This window comes from Ovis canadensis, chromosome 23 (genome assembly GCF_042477335.2).
Source record: "Ovis canadensis isolate MfBH-ARS-UI-01 breed Bighorn chromosome 23, ARS-UI_OviCan_v2, whole genome shotgun sequence".
In the NCBI taxonomy this organism is placed as follows: domain Eukaryota; kingdom Metazoa; phylum Chordata; class Mammalia; order Artiodactyla; family Bovidae; genus Ovis; species Ovis canadensis.
This window is the reverse complement of record NC_091267.1, coordinates 62938363-62953257: the sequence shown is the minus strand read 5'-3', so window position 1 is coordinate 62953257 and position 14895 is coordinate 62938363. Positions and strand designations below refer to the sequence as shown.

The following is a 14895-nucleotide window of genomic DNA, read 5'->3' as shown; positions in this document are numbered from 1 at the left end:
ACCAGGATCAGCCTTCCCCTATCGCTTTGGGATTTCCAGCCCCAGCCCAGAAGGAAGAGCTGCAGAATATCAGTTGCCACCCTCTCCAGAGGAATCCCGAGACGCACATGCTTTTTCCTCTTTCGTCTCCCCCGTAGAGTGAATATTGGGCCCAGGGGAAAGCAAAACCTAAAAGTGATTTTCAAAAGTAAATTCACATCTTCAATCTTTGTAAGAATTTCCATCCAGACACGGTTTACATAAAGCCTGTTTCCAAGAAAACAGGATGAAAAGCTGGAGAAACTCTCCCCGCCCCCAGGTGCACAAGTTCTGGTTACAGGCACCCACTTTCTCCTTGCTGGTCTGAGTCACCAGCGGGAAACACCATCTGAAAGGGGACTTCGTGGTTTGACTGAGCTGCATGTGTAAAACTTTCTGAAGGAAAAAAAAAAAAACAGGGGAGAGGAGTGGGAGGTATAGACAAATGCTCCAAAAAACGATACTGAAAATGCACATAAGCAACTATATGTGGTCTTGTCAGGGCAGCCTCATTCAGAAAGCCTCTTCCAGATTCAAAGAGTGTTGTTTCTCAGTATTTAAATGCCTTACTTTTCCTTTCTTCTCTAGGTAGGCCAAAGTTTCCTTGGCATTCCCAACTCCCAAGGTGTCCTTTCCACGTGGCTGTGCCCCGGGCATCCAGTTCAGCCAGGGGCCTGGTAGGGGAGCCAAGGACCTGGGGGTATGGCCACAGAGGTGTGTGAAGATGGGTGGGAGTGAGCTGGTCTCTCAGACTTGATAAGTGAGAAAAGGTAACCCCAAATCCCACCATCCAGAAAACTACCGTGACCATCTTCCTAAACTTTCTGTCAGTCCGTATTCTGTAGAGGTAGGACTGTACGCTTTCTGCAATCACCTGTCTCCAGGGTGCAGTTTGAGATAAAGGATCTTGCTGTCTTCCACTCAGCAATGTCTGGTGACTATGTCTCAATAAAAAGAATATGTAGATAAAGATCTGCCTAAATGGTGGCCCGGAACACTGGCACAGTTTAAATAATTGGCTTCCTATTAAGGTGTATCCAATTACAATCCCAGGCCTTGCCTGGTAGCTCAGTGGTAAAGTATCTGCCTGCCGATGCAGGAGATGCAGGAGACACGGGTTCAAGCTCTGGGTTGCGAAGATCCCTGGAGAAGGAAATGGCAACCCACTCCAGTATTCTTGCCTGGAAAATGCCATCAACAAAGGGGCCCAGCAGGCCACAGTCTAAGATTTCGCAAAAAGTCGAGCACACACACACAGAACCCTAAAAACAGGGTATAAAGTTGCCCAACTTTTCTAAACCTTGACCACACTAGGCTTCATTGTTCCGTTTAATCTTTGCCAAACTAAAACTGATAAAATAAACTGTAAACTTGAAGTTGAAATTAGATTTGCCTTTCTCTGATTAATATTAACAGTCAACTATCATTATCTTTTCATAGTACTAGTCAATTACATCTCTTCTTCCATGATTTACATGATTTAATCCTCTATCAGTTTTCCTAATGGGGTGTTGTGATATTGATTTATAATAAGAAATATAGGTCTTTTTCTGGTGGTCCACTGGTTAAGAATTCGCCTTCCAATACAGGGACTACAGGTTTGATTTCTAATCTGGTAGCTAAGATCCCACATCATCTGGGGCAACTAAACCCATGTACTGCAACTACAGAAAGGAGCTTGCTCCTTGTAAGCAAGCTATGACAAGTCTAGACACTATATTAAAAAGCAGAGACATTACTTTACCAATGAAGGTCCATCTAGTCAAAGCTATGGTTTTTCCAGTAGTCATGTATGGATGTGAGAGTTGGACCGTAAAGAAAGCTTACTGCTGAAGAATTGATGCTTTTGAACTGTGGTATTGGAGAAGACTCTTGAGAGTCCCTTAAACTGCAAGGAGATCCAGCCAGTCCATCCCAAAGGAAATCAGTCCTGAATATTCATTGGAAGGACTGATGCTGAAGCTGAAGCTCCAATACTTTGGCCACCTAATGCAAACAACTGACATTTGAAAAGCCCCTGATGCTGGGAAAGATTGAAGGCAGGAGGAGAAAGGGATGACAGAGGATAAGATGGTTGGATGGCACCACTGACTCAATGGACATGAGTTTGAGCAAGCCCCGGGAGTTGGTGATGGACAGGGAAGCCTGGCATGCTGCAGTCCATGGGGTCACAAAGAGCTGGACACAACTAAGGGGTTGAACTGAACTGAACTGAATTAGTGAGTAAATGCTCTTCCGAGTTCTGTAATCTGCTCTAGCAAGTTAATTGAGCCCAAGGAGGGAATCATTGGAGTTTCCAATCTGTATCAACTTGGTCAGAAGGACAAGGGACAAGCTAGGCTTATGACTTGCCTCTGAAGTGTGTTGGGGGCAGGCTGGAGAGCCTCTTGTGGAACTGAGCCTTTAACCCGTGGGGTCTGCCACCATCTCCAGGCAGACAGCGTCAGAATCAAGTGAGCTTGTAGGATACACAGCTGTAGGGGAAGAACTGCTTCTGGGGCCACGTCTACACACACACACGTTGAAACTGGTGACCAGACCTTCAGCTGGTGTCAGAGAAGTAGAATCTGCTAGAATCGCCTTGACTCATGGACATGTGTGGTTTGGAAAGTGAAAGGATGAAAGAGCAAGAGATGAAGAACTTTTGACTCCTACGTGGCCGCGTGGTCACCAGGGGTATGGAGTAGCAGCTGTGCTGCACTCACTCTGAATTCCTAAATGATACTGAAAGCGCTGAGTCAGACCCTGATCCAGACCAAGCTCAGATTTCGGTCAGTCTGAGTTTTGGCCACTAACTTTGTCCTCTGAGGTAAAAACTCGGTAGTGACAACAGAAAGGACCTCAAAGACCTCCGGTCTCTAAGAAGGTAGTTGGTAGGGGGCGGGGCAGCAGGAAGGGGAGAGGGAAAAACCAAAAAACTGTTGAAACCTGGGGGTGTAGGGCTGTTGATGAAAAAAAAAAATTAATCACCTTATCTAAAAAGAAATGGAAATTTTTATTCAGGCCAAACTGAAGTTTATAACCTGGGAGCATCTTCTCAGAAAGCTCCAAGAACTGTTCTGCCTGTTAGAGGTCAAAGCACAGTTGCATAAATTTTTGAGAGAGAGGTTTGTACATGAAATGACTACATATCACTGAAAATTTACATAATCTAGATCTAAATGTACAAAGTGAGTAGTGGGTCATGAGTCATCGCAGTCCCTTACGAGATTAAGAAGGAAGATTACCTCCTAGGGAGTTGTAAAGAAGTTTATCTCCTAAGGCTGTCTGGTTTAATACAGATGCACACCACACACTGAAAGGGGAGAGAGAAAGGCCCAAGTGGGCAAGGAAAATTCTATGTTAATAATTCTATATTAAATATTTCTTGTCTTGCCATAAAATAGGAATTTTATTTCATCAGAGTGCAAGAGTTGAACCACTGATGATCAGTATCATTAGCTTCCTAAAGAATTGTTATTGAAATGATGGTGGGAGTAACTCCTTTGGGGTCTGTGTCTGGCTCTGAATGCTGCGGAGGGGAGGAGCACATTCGGGTTGATTCAGGACCTACAGGGCGCTAAAGCAAACCCAGAGAGTGATAAGTGATCCAGACAGACAGGAGGTTATCCTCAAGGGAACAGCCAGCCTGGTGGACTGGATGAAAACCACTGTGGGGTCTGTTTATCCTGAAAAGGTAAGCTATCTGTCTCCCCCTGTGAATACCAAACTAGGACACGTGAGGCAGCTGATGCGAAAGCCTCCTCGAGCTGGCTCTGTAATGATCAGGAGATTCATTCACTGAATATGCCCTTTACCCAGCTGGTGTTCTGTCGGTTGCTCAGTCGTGTCTGACTCCTGTCAACCCTGTGGACTGTAGCCTGCCAGGCTCCTCGGTCCATTGGATTCTCCATGCAAGGACACTGGAGTAGGTTGCCACTTCCTCCTCAGGGGATCTTCCTGATCCAGGGATCGAACCAGCATCTCCTGGGTCTCCTGCATGGCAGTTTGATTCTTTACCTTCTGAGCCAAAGAATATTCTCTCTACCCAGCTCATAGTGAAACCATGTAATCAGATTAAGATTTGAGCCTATGGTCTTTTAAAATCACACACCTGATTTCAAGACTTAATGAAGCTCAGTTTCTTTTTTAAAACATATTTAAATTATTTTTATTTTTTAAACATTTTTAAAAATTTATTTATTTTTTAATTGAAGAATAATTGCTTTACAGAATTGTGTTGCTTTCTGCCAAATATCAACATGGATCAGCCACAGATATAAAAAAAAATTTTTTTTATTTATTCTTTATCTTTTAAAAAAATTTATTTATTTTTTAATTGAAGGATAATTGCTTTACAGAATTGTGTTGGTTTCTGCCGAACATCAACATGGATCAGCCATAGGTATAAAAAATTTATTTTTAATTGGAGGATATTTGCTTTACAATGTTGTGTTGGTTTCTGCCATACATCGGCATGAAATCAGGCATAGATATATATACGTTCCCTCCCTCCCTCCCATCCCTCTAGGTTGTCATAGAGCACCAAGTTGAAGTTGATGTCTCATTGCAGAAAGAATTCAGTGATAGACAAAGTGATAGATAAGAAGTGGATTTATTTAGAGAGAAACACAGTCCACAGACAAAGTGTGGGCCATCTGGGAAGACCAGACTGGCCCTGGGGATGGGGTTATCACTTCAGATAGGAGTGGGTAATTTAATAGGCTAATGAGTGGGAGGAGTATTCCAGCTATCTGGGGGAAAGGATGGGGAGGTCGACTCATCTGCCACCTTGGACCTATTTGGTTCTAGCCAGTTTTTGTCATGTCTTATGCCTATGTCATTCTTTTAAAACTTGTGCCCTGCCCGCTTCCCTCCTGTTTCAATAGTAAACACTGCTGTGGTTAAGGAGACCCTTCGCATGGGCACCCCATTGTAACCTCATAGTTGCAGAACAATAACAGTCCAGGAAGCCTTATCAAACTTACCGCCTCAACTTCCCCTCATGGGTCATACAGATGTTATTGAGAACAGCTTAATTAACAAGAGAATGAAGGGAACAGTCAGGAGAATCTTCCCCACAAGGTGGAAACTTTTAAACAGTTGTTAAGAAATAAAATGAATTAAGCAACTTTTGATAGGAATGAAACAGAAACAGAGTGTCATGGGACTCATTCCAGCAGCAGAGGAGACTTTCAGTTCAGTTCAATCACTCAGTCGTGTCCGACTCTTTTTGATCCCATGAACTGCAGCACATCAGGCCTCCCTGTCCATCACCAACTCCCGGAGTCCACCCAAACCCATGTCCATTGAGTCAGTGAAGCCATCCAACCATCTCATGCTCTGTTGTCCCCTTCTCCTTCTGCCCTCAATCTTTCCCAGCTTAAGGTCTTTTCCAATGAGTCAGCTCTTCGCATCAGATGGCCAAAGTATTGGAGTTTCAGCTTCAACATCAGTCCCTCCAATGAACACCCAGGACTGATCTTCTTTAGGATGGACTGGTTGGATCTCCTTGCAGTCCAAGGGACTCTCAAGAGTCTTCTCCAACACCACAGTTCAAAAGCATCAGTTCTTCAGCACTCAGCTTTCTTTATGGTCCAACTCTCACATGCATACATGACTACTGGAAAAACCATAGCCATGACTAGATGGACCTTTGTTGACAAAGTAATGTCTCTGCTTTTGAATATGCTGTCTAGGTTGATCATAACTTTTCTTCCAAGGAGTAAGCGTCTTTTAATTTCATGGCTGAAGTCACCATCTGCAGTGACTTTGGAGCCCCAAAAAATAAAGTCTGACACTGTTTCCACTGTTTCCCCATCTATTTCCCATGAAGTGATGGGACCGGATGCCATGATCTTTGTTTTCTGAATGTTGAGCTTTACACCAACTTTTTCACTCTCCTCTTTCACTTTCATCAAGAGGCTTTTTAGTTCCTCTTCATTTTCTGCCATAAGGGTGGTGTCATCTGCATATCTGAGGTGATTGATATTTCTCCTGGCAATCTTAATACCAGCTTGTGGTTCCTCCAGCCCAATGTTTCTCATGATGTACTCTGCATATAAGTTAAATAAGCAGGGTGGCAATAGACAGCCTTGACGTACTCCTTTTCCTAATTGGAACCAGTGTGTTGTTCCATGTCCAGTTCTAACTGTTGCTTCCTGACCTGCATACAGGTTTCTCAAGAGGCAGGTCAGGCGGTCTGGTATTCCCATCTCTTTCAGAATTTTCCACAGTTTATTGTGATCCACAACAGTCAAAGGCTTTGGCATAGTCAATAAAGCAGAAATAGATGTTTTTCTAGAACTCTCTTGCTTTTTCCATGATCCAGCGGATGTTGGCAATTTGATCTCTGGTTCCTCTGCCTTTTCTAAAGCCAGCTTGAACATCAGGGAGTTCACAGTTCACGTATTGCTGAAGCCTGGCTTGGAGAATTTTGAGCATTACTTTACCAGCATGTGGGATGAGTGCAATTGTGCAATAGTTTGAACATTCTTTGGCATTGCCTTTCTTTGGAATGGGAGACTTTAGAGGGTTATAAAGAAATGGGAAGAATGAAAGAGGCATTAATGGGGTTAAAGCAAAGCTTTAATACAGTACTACCAAAGAGACCCCCTTCAGGTCCCCCAATTTTAAAGGGCCCCAAACAATAAATAGTAAATAGTCTGCTCTGTTTATAATGAAATTTGAAAATCCAGAAGGCACAGATTACAGTGAAAAACCTAACTAGCAATTGCCTGGGGCAGCAGTTAATCCAAGTAATCAAGATACAGATTGATGAGGAGGCTAGGGTCCCTTAACTCAATCCGTCACAGGGGATCCAAAGCCTTTAGCACAAAAGTAGGTAAAATGGTCAGTGGATAAAAAAGAGACATTTTCAAGGACCTCTTGATACAGAAACCCCAGACACTCTAGTACCAAAACCCAAATGGGGAAGCCCAGGCTCAGCCTACAATTATATTGAGAAAACATGAAAATGTAAGGATAGAAACATAAGAGTTGATACAATTACAGTAAAGGGCTGGAGATTTGGGAGTACAGAGTCTTAACCACAGGACCCCCAGGGAAGTCTGCCACTGGACATTATTAACTGAAACCACTCCAATGAGTGAAGGATAGAAAATGATCTTGACATCTGAAATACCCACAGTGTCTAGGGTGATGCTGGAGAAATGCCCAAATGGGGCTGGCAGTGCCCGGAAGAGTTCTGTAATAGTATGTAAATGATTAATACAAGATCATGCTGTCTGGGGAATGCAGAGAGGAGATACAATCAGGGAGACTCTTTCTCTAGGATTGACTTTGGAGCCACCTGAGGAGCTGCTGGAACCAACTGCCATGTGGACAGAGCCCTGTAAGTAGCTATTGAGAATGAGCCAGTGGTTTACGGATGGCAGTTTCAGGGTAATTGGACAACATCTGGTTTGGAAGGCCACGAGTCTGGAGAATTCAGCTCAGTGGGATGAATGGCAGGCTGTCTTCCCAACAGTGGTAAGAACCAAACAGTGTTTACAAACCCAGTGTTTGGGTTTTCACTGACTCATGGGCAGTGGCCAGTGGCCTGGCCATATGGTCAGGCAGAAGGGCAGTGGAAACCTGGCCTGTTAAAGGGATGTCCGTATGCTGCATAGCTCTGTGACAATCACTAAAGAAATTTGAGGGGTACATTAAAGAAGACCATGTTGGCGCCCAGATCTGGAAGGGAACTGGAGCTGATGAGAAAAATCTCCCCATGTGCTCACTTAAGGTGGCCACCTGCGCCCACTAAGCTGGTAGTGGGTGCTTCAGCAATGCAGGGATGGGCTGAATCTGGACACCGTCCTCCCTTATCATCTGAAGCACACAATGTCAGTGAGAACTGTTCTGTCTACCAACAAGAGAGCGCAAGTAAAAGAAGAGAGAATGTTTTGCTCCCCATCCAAGTCTACAGAGATTAAGTCAGTGACCCGCAGTGCACTCTATGCTTCAGAGAGAAGAGATTAATGTGATAATGGGATGAAGAGCTCTGTGCTTCAGCCAGAGGAAATGAAGGGCAGGATGCTCTGTGCTTTGGACAAACAGGCCCCTTGGAGAGTCACATGCATCTCAGGAAGAATTTTAATGAACCCAGCTTCTTGTAGTTTCCCACACGTGGAAAACACCGTAGTCATTCTCTTGGCTCTTTGTGACTAGCCGCCATCTCTTACCAAGATGTATGCTTGACTGCATGTGTTTTGTAGGCTACCTCCCCCCAGGTTTTAAAAAATCATATATAAGCGATCCCCACAACCTGCCCCAAATTCTTGGGAGCAGTTTCTCAGAGCTACTGAGAGGCCAACCCCAGACTATTGTCCTCAGAAAGACCCTTAATAAAGCTTGACTTTGGCCACCTGATGTGAAGAAGTGACTCACATGAGTTTGAGCAAGTTCCAGGAGTCAGTGATGGGCAGGGAAGCCTGGCGTGCTGCAGTCCATGGGGTCGCAAAAAGTCAGGCATGACTGAGTGACTGAACCGAAAGCTTAACTCATGCCTCTCAAATTGTGTGTTTCCTTTCAGTTGACAAGAGACAGACTGCAAATGGCTACGTGGCAGATATCTTTGGTGGGAAGGCTCTGAACGCAGCTGACAGCTGAGACTGATGCTGGCAGCCTGGGTCAGGTGGGGTTGGGGGGTGGGGAGGTGAGGGTAGGCATTGAAAAGGGTTCAGACAGTAATAGACACCAACTCGAGACTGAGCTTTTCTTACCCAGTGGAGATGCAAACGCTCAGGAACCTATTAAAGAAACCAGAACAGGAGATACTGAGCCAAGGCGGACAGCTGAACATCATTTCTTCAGACCAAGGGACACATGTACATTATATTCATATACATCCATTATATCATCCATAATATCCAACAATGAACAGAGAGCCTCCTCTGAGTACTAGTTAGCTAGAAAATTGGAACAGGCAGTTAAACCATTGGTTATCTAAAGTGGGAAGGTTAAAGCACGAAGGGCTGGCTTGTACACCTTCATGACCATGTGCTCACACTCAGTGTGACATGAGTGGGGCTAAAGGAGTGTCTGTTTTCAGGCAGAGTAAGGAAGGATGTGAGTATTCTTTCTCCTCACTCCCCGTCACCTCAACTTTTTCTTTCTTTCTTTTTTTCCTTCAGTGGTGGCAGGACCAGGGCTACACCTACAAGTACCTCAGCAAGAAGAAACTGTAAGTATGTTTTTGTTTTGTTTTTTTTCTGCAAAAAGCTTTATTGCTTCCATTTGGTCCAAGGCTTGGGAGAGGGCTCCAAGGTGGCTAGAAACCTGCCTAGTGGCTGCAGAGAGGGGCTTCAGGCAGAAGCTTGGACATTAGGGGAACTCCTGAAAGGCGGCTCAGCTCCAGAGGCTCCAAGCCACGCTTGAGGGTGAGCCTTTCAAAGAAATATTCTCCCAACCCAACCCGGGGCCAGCCAGCCTGCAGACATTGTTGGACAGGCGGTCTCCCATCTTCTAGGACGTGGCTCTCTGTGAGTCACAGAGGTGGGGGTCTGTGCAGGCCATCCAGGCCCAAAAGGGCTGGTTCCAGTTCTCCATGAGAAGGGCGGCTTCCAGAGCTTCCTGGATTTTCCCGACTTCTCTCGAGACACGTCTGCACGTCCTGAAAGAGGACGCAGCCTCTGCACTGGCTTCGTGTTTACCAGAGGTGCTCCTGCACCCTCATGCCTCTCCTCGACCGAGTTGCGGAAACAGTGGTCCACGTCCTGCAGAGCCACGTTTGTGGTCAAAATAGAAGCCCACAGAGAGGCAATGGTAGGGGACCAACAGACGCGTGCTGACCAGGCAGTTGACTGTGGCCTCCACCTGGGCGGAATAATTCTGACAAATCTGGGAGCTTATGGTTGATATGCAATAAAAAGCTAAGCTCAGAAAGTGGTTTTGGCTGGTTGTGGGAGCTGAGTATAGCTGAGTGGCTGATTCCAGAGATGCAACTGGGAAAAATGTTGGAGGGTGGTCGGAGGCTCATGCCAGGGGCATCCCAGGGTCTGTTCCACAGGAAGAGAAGCAAGAGACAGATCCGCGGGACCACTGAGCGCACTGCAGTAAGTGTGTTCTTAACCTTTATGTCAGACAGAATTCCTAAAGGCCTGATGGGGTGTGATGTGCAAAACTGGGTTGAACAGTGAAGGCAGTCATATTGCCAGACGGTAAAGGGAGCTCCCTGGTTCTGATCCTGTGTAATGGGGTGGGTGGGGGTCGAGGAGGGTGGGAGGGGGCCACTTGCTATACTAGTATCACCTCCTGCAGTACAGCTGACAAGGTAGAAATAGAAGCCTGCAAACCTGAACGGCCTTGCCCAGGGAGACGCTTTCATACGATATGATGACAGGCTGCATAGTTACTAACAACTGAAAGAAGTTCTAGTGATGTGCCAGTGTCTTTTGACCTGTGTGATCGATTTGCTGTAAGGGAAGAATGTGTGAAGAGCAGGGAGTGGACTGGGATATTGTGATTCATAATAAAAAATATTTGGTCTTCATTCCCATTTCTAGCACAGAACTTCTAAAACCCTTGGAATTGCCTAAGTGGTGAGACAGATCAAGATGTCTTTTATTAATGAATTATATTTCGATTGTCCCCAGGTCACCTAAGGATGGGGCTGGTTGCCAAGGGAACCAACACTGTGCTTGGAGGGTTGAGAGTTTCAGTCCCCCCTTAGACCTCATGGGAGGGAGAGGGGATAGAGGTTGAATCTGTAGATTGTATGGCCAGTGATTCGATCACTGCCTTTGAATGAACCCTCCACAAACACCCAGAATGATGGGATTTGGAGAGCTGCTGGGCTGGTAAACACACGGAGTTGCTGGGAGAGTTGTGTCCTTGGAGAGGGCGAGGAAACTCCACGTCCCTTCCACATACCTCCTGTGCATTTCTTACTTCTAGCTGTTTCTGAGTTGTGGCCTTTTATAATAAACTGGTGATCTAGTAAGTAAAATGTTTGATTTCTGTGAGTTGCTCTGGAAAAGTAATTGAACACGAGGAGGAAGTCACTGAAACCCCCAACCTATAGCCTGTTGGTCAGAAGAATGGACGGCAACCCGGAGTTGCCACTAGCCTCTGCAGTGGGGTGGGGGTGGGAGGACAGGGACATTCTTGTAGGGCTGAGCCCCTCACCTGTGGGGTCTGATGCTTTCTCTGGGCAGATAGCGTCAAAATTAAGTTAAATTATAGGCTGGTATCCATTAAAAAGAATGAAATAATACCATTTGCAACAACATGGATGGGCCTAGAGATTGTCATACTGAGAGAAGTCAGTCAGATAGAGAGAGAATTTCCTATAACAACCCTTATATGTGGAATCTAAAGAGAAATGATACAAATGAACTTAACAAAACAGAAACTCACAGACTTAGAGAATGAACTTACGGTTGCCTGTACACACTGCTATATTTAAATGGATCACCAACAAGGACCTCTGTAGGTCCTTGTGTTATGTATAGCACATAGAACCTTGCTCAATATTACATGGCAGCCTGGATGGGATGGGAGTTTGGGAGAGAATGCATACATGTATACGTATGGCTGAGTCCCTTTGCTATTCACCCCAAACTTTCACAACGTTGTTCATCGGCTATACCACAATACAAAATAAAAAGTTTTTTTAAAAAAGGAAAAGAAAATTGTAGGTTGGTTTCAGAGAATTGCTTATTGGCATGGCACAAAAGACAAAAACTACCAATAGCTTCAGGTAAACAAGCTCCCTTTTTACCAGGAAAAAATGTTTTGAAATACCACTGGGCAAAAAGGCCCAACAAAATCTAATTTGCTATCCTCACTCATCTATTCTTCTAGAAATTTCAGAGGAAGGCATATATTTTGAATGTCAAATGAAAACAAGGAAGGATGACAAATAACCAGAATACCAGGAAACAAGCTTCTCTACTGTGAAGGCCAAAATTGTCTCTAAGTACAATGACTGTGCTCCCAGTGAGGACAGCCAATTTGTCTCCAAGTCAATGGAATTTAGAATGAATGCTCCATACAAGGTATTAAGACTCGAAGACCAATAAAAGGTCATGAAACTCAGCAGAACAGTATGTTCAGAGCTGTTTCATTTTTTGAGTGTTTTTTATGTAGAAGACCTTGTTAGGTTAGGATACATTTACTGGAGGGAAAAGTACCCAAGAAAAGTAGATGGGCCACATGGGAAAATCTTAACTTCATTAGCCGCAGACACCAAGTACCAGAGCCAGCCTACAATTCGGAGCCTGTTCTTGGGAGCTGGCCCTTTCCCAGATGTTTTCTTTTGTGGTATAATAATGACCACAAACAGCGTTTAAAATGACACTGAGATTTACTCTATCACAGTTTCTGTGGGTCATAAATTAGTAGAAGCATACATCAGAGCTGTTTGGGGTTTGGTTCCAGACTACCACAATAATGCAAGTATCTCAATAAATTGAGCCACATAAATTTCTTGGTTTCCCAGATCATATAAAAGTTGTTTACACTATGCTATAGTCTATTAAGTATGCAATGGTGAAACAGAGTAGGACCCTATGGTCCTTCCCCTCACATCCTCTGCCTGCCTTCTGTCTGTGAAAAACTCAAGTCAAAGACTAAGTTTAATCAGAGAAATGAAAACATACCAAAAAAAACCCCCAAAAAACGACAACCGTCAAAGGAGACCAAATAATAATAATGTAGTCGTTAGGCATAGTCAAGGTCCTTAAGTTCCTTTTCAAGAACTATAGATAATATTCTGAGCCAAATCCTGTGAGCTGTCTTATAGACACTGAAATTCCAGGTGGGAGACATTAACCACGTGATGACCAGGCTGTACCGATGACATAAGCTGCCACAATTTCAAGAATTGTCCTCAAGGAAACGGGAACAAATGGATGATGGAACTGAAGATTAACTGTCCCTCAAACAACCAAGATGATGCTGGTCAGACCACTGATGACCAGTTTGATGTTGATCATTGCAGCTGACTGTATTATTTCTGCATGTAACCCCCTCCCTCAGCCTATAAAAGCTCTTACCCCGCCGGTTGCCAGTGGGGGGTGTTTTGGGGGAGTCGGCCTTTGGACTGATGTCTGCCCTCCATCCCCACCCCCTACTTCCCCTTCCACCCCTCCACCCTCATCACCATTATCTGAAATTAAAGCAAACTCTCCTCTCCACCAACCTGGCCTGTTTATTTGGCTATTGAGCTGTGAGCAGCCGGACCCCACACTCCTTTCAGTAACAGTAGCATTGTATCTAAAAACAATATAGGGCTTCCCTGGTGGCTCAGTGGTAAAGAATCCGCCTGCCGATGCAGGAGACACAGGTTCCATCCCTGGGCGTGGAAGATCCCAAATGCCATGGGGCAACTAAGCCCGTGTGCCACAACTACTGAGCCTGTGCTCCAGAGCCTGGGAACTGCAAGCACTGAGCGCGTGCCCCGCAGCTACTGAAGCACAAGCACCCTAGAGCCTGTTCTCTGCAACGAGAGGAGCCCCCGCAAAGAGAGGACGGCACACTGCACCTAGCGAGTACAACTGGAGAAAAACCCTCACAGCAGCAAAGACCCAGGACAGCCGAAAACAAATAAATAAAGTTATTTTTAAAAAGGAATAAAAACAAGTGTACAAGGACTTCCCTGATGGTCCAGTGGCTAAGACTACATGCTCCCAATGCAAGGGTCTGAGGTTCAATCCCTGGTCAGGAAACTAGATCCCACATTCCCCAATTAAGAGTTTGAATGTTGCAACTGAAATATCCCACATGATGCAACTAAGACCTGGTGAAGCCAAATAAATAAATATTTTTAAAACAGCATTAAAAATAAATTTAAAACAAATATATATATATATATAGTTTAATTTTAAAATACTTCAATGCACCAAAATATTAACCATCATCTGATAAAGCAGGGTTGCCATGAATCTTCAATTTGTAAAAAATGCAATATGTGAAAAGCACAATAAACTGAGGTACAGTCTAGCTCTTCTGCTCAGGATCACACAAGGCTATAGTAACAACACCTGAGGCCAGGGGTTCTCTGCCAAGTCCACAAGGTTGTTTGCAGAATTCAGTTGCTTCTGGTTGTAGGACTGAGACCCTTAGCTATCAGAGGCCACAACAGTTCTTACCCTGTGATCCTCTCCATCGGCAGTTAATTGCATGACAGCTTACTTAAGATCAGCGACTGAACCTACCTATCTACCATCTATCTATTACCTGTCATCTATTTATCTAATTAAAACATAATCTTTGAAGTGATATCCCATCACCTTTGCCATATTCTATTAGTTAGAAGCAAGTCAGAGGTCCTGCCTACACTCAAAGTGAGGAAATTTAGCAGGACATGAACACAGGAGCTATCCTGGGGTCCATCTGTCATACCAAGTTTGTGATCCCCTAGCTCAGAGTTTCCCAAAGGGTATACCTAAAACATTAGTTCCACAAAAATTGTCTTTTGAAAAAATCATACCTCAGTTTTACAAGTTTAGAATTGCTATATATTCTCTTCCCTTCTTAGAGATTCAAAATACACACAAGCATATTAAATGTACTGAGAAGTCTTGGTTACCAGTTATGATGACATTCACCTGCAAAAGCAGAAAATTCAACTTCTTTTTTAAAATAAGTCTTTTTTTTTTCTTTTTTTTTTTTAAGACAAGAAGCCTGGAGAGGACTTGATTCAGTGAACTAGTTGTGCCAGAGCAGATGTCATGGCAATTTTCTTGGTCTTCCCTCACAATGATGTGATGGCTGCTGTAGTTCCAGCCATCACATTTGCATTTACAGTGGGCAAGAGGAGGAAGGAAAAATCCCAGGTTGGCCCTCTGTTTTGTTTATTATGAAAATATAAACTTTCTCAGAATCCCCTAACTTCTTCTACCCTCTTGTGTGCTACAGGCTATATCCTGCAAGACTCCTCTGTCCATGGGA

At 44.3% G+C, this 14895-nt stretch overlaps 1 long non-coding RNA gene across 1 annotated transcript; it reads left to right on the top strand.

Annotated features, from left to right (window-relative positions):
* Positions 1-7226: 7226 nt before the first annotated feature.
* On the top strand, positions 7227-11633 carry LOC138428168 (uncharacterized). The gene is made up of 3 exons (XR_011252312.1): positions 7227-7351; positions 8534-8635; positions 9135-11633. It is a non-coding gene; the product is annotated as an uncharacterized lncRNA (long non-coding RNA).
* Positions 11634-14895: the final 3262 nt, after the last annotated feature.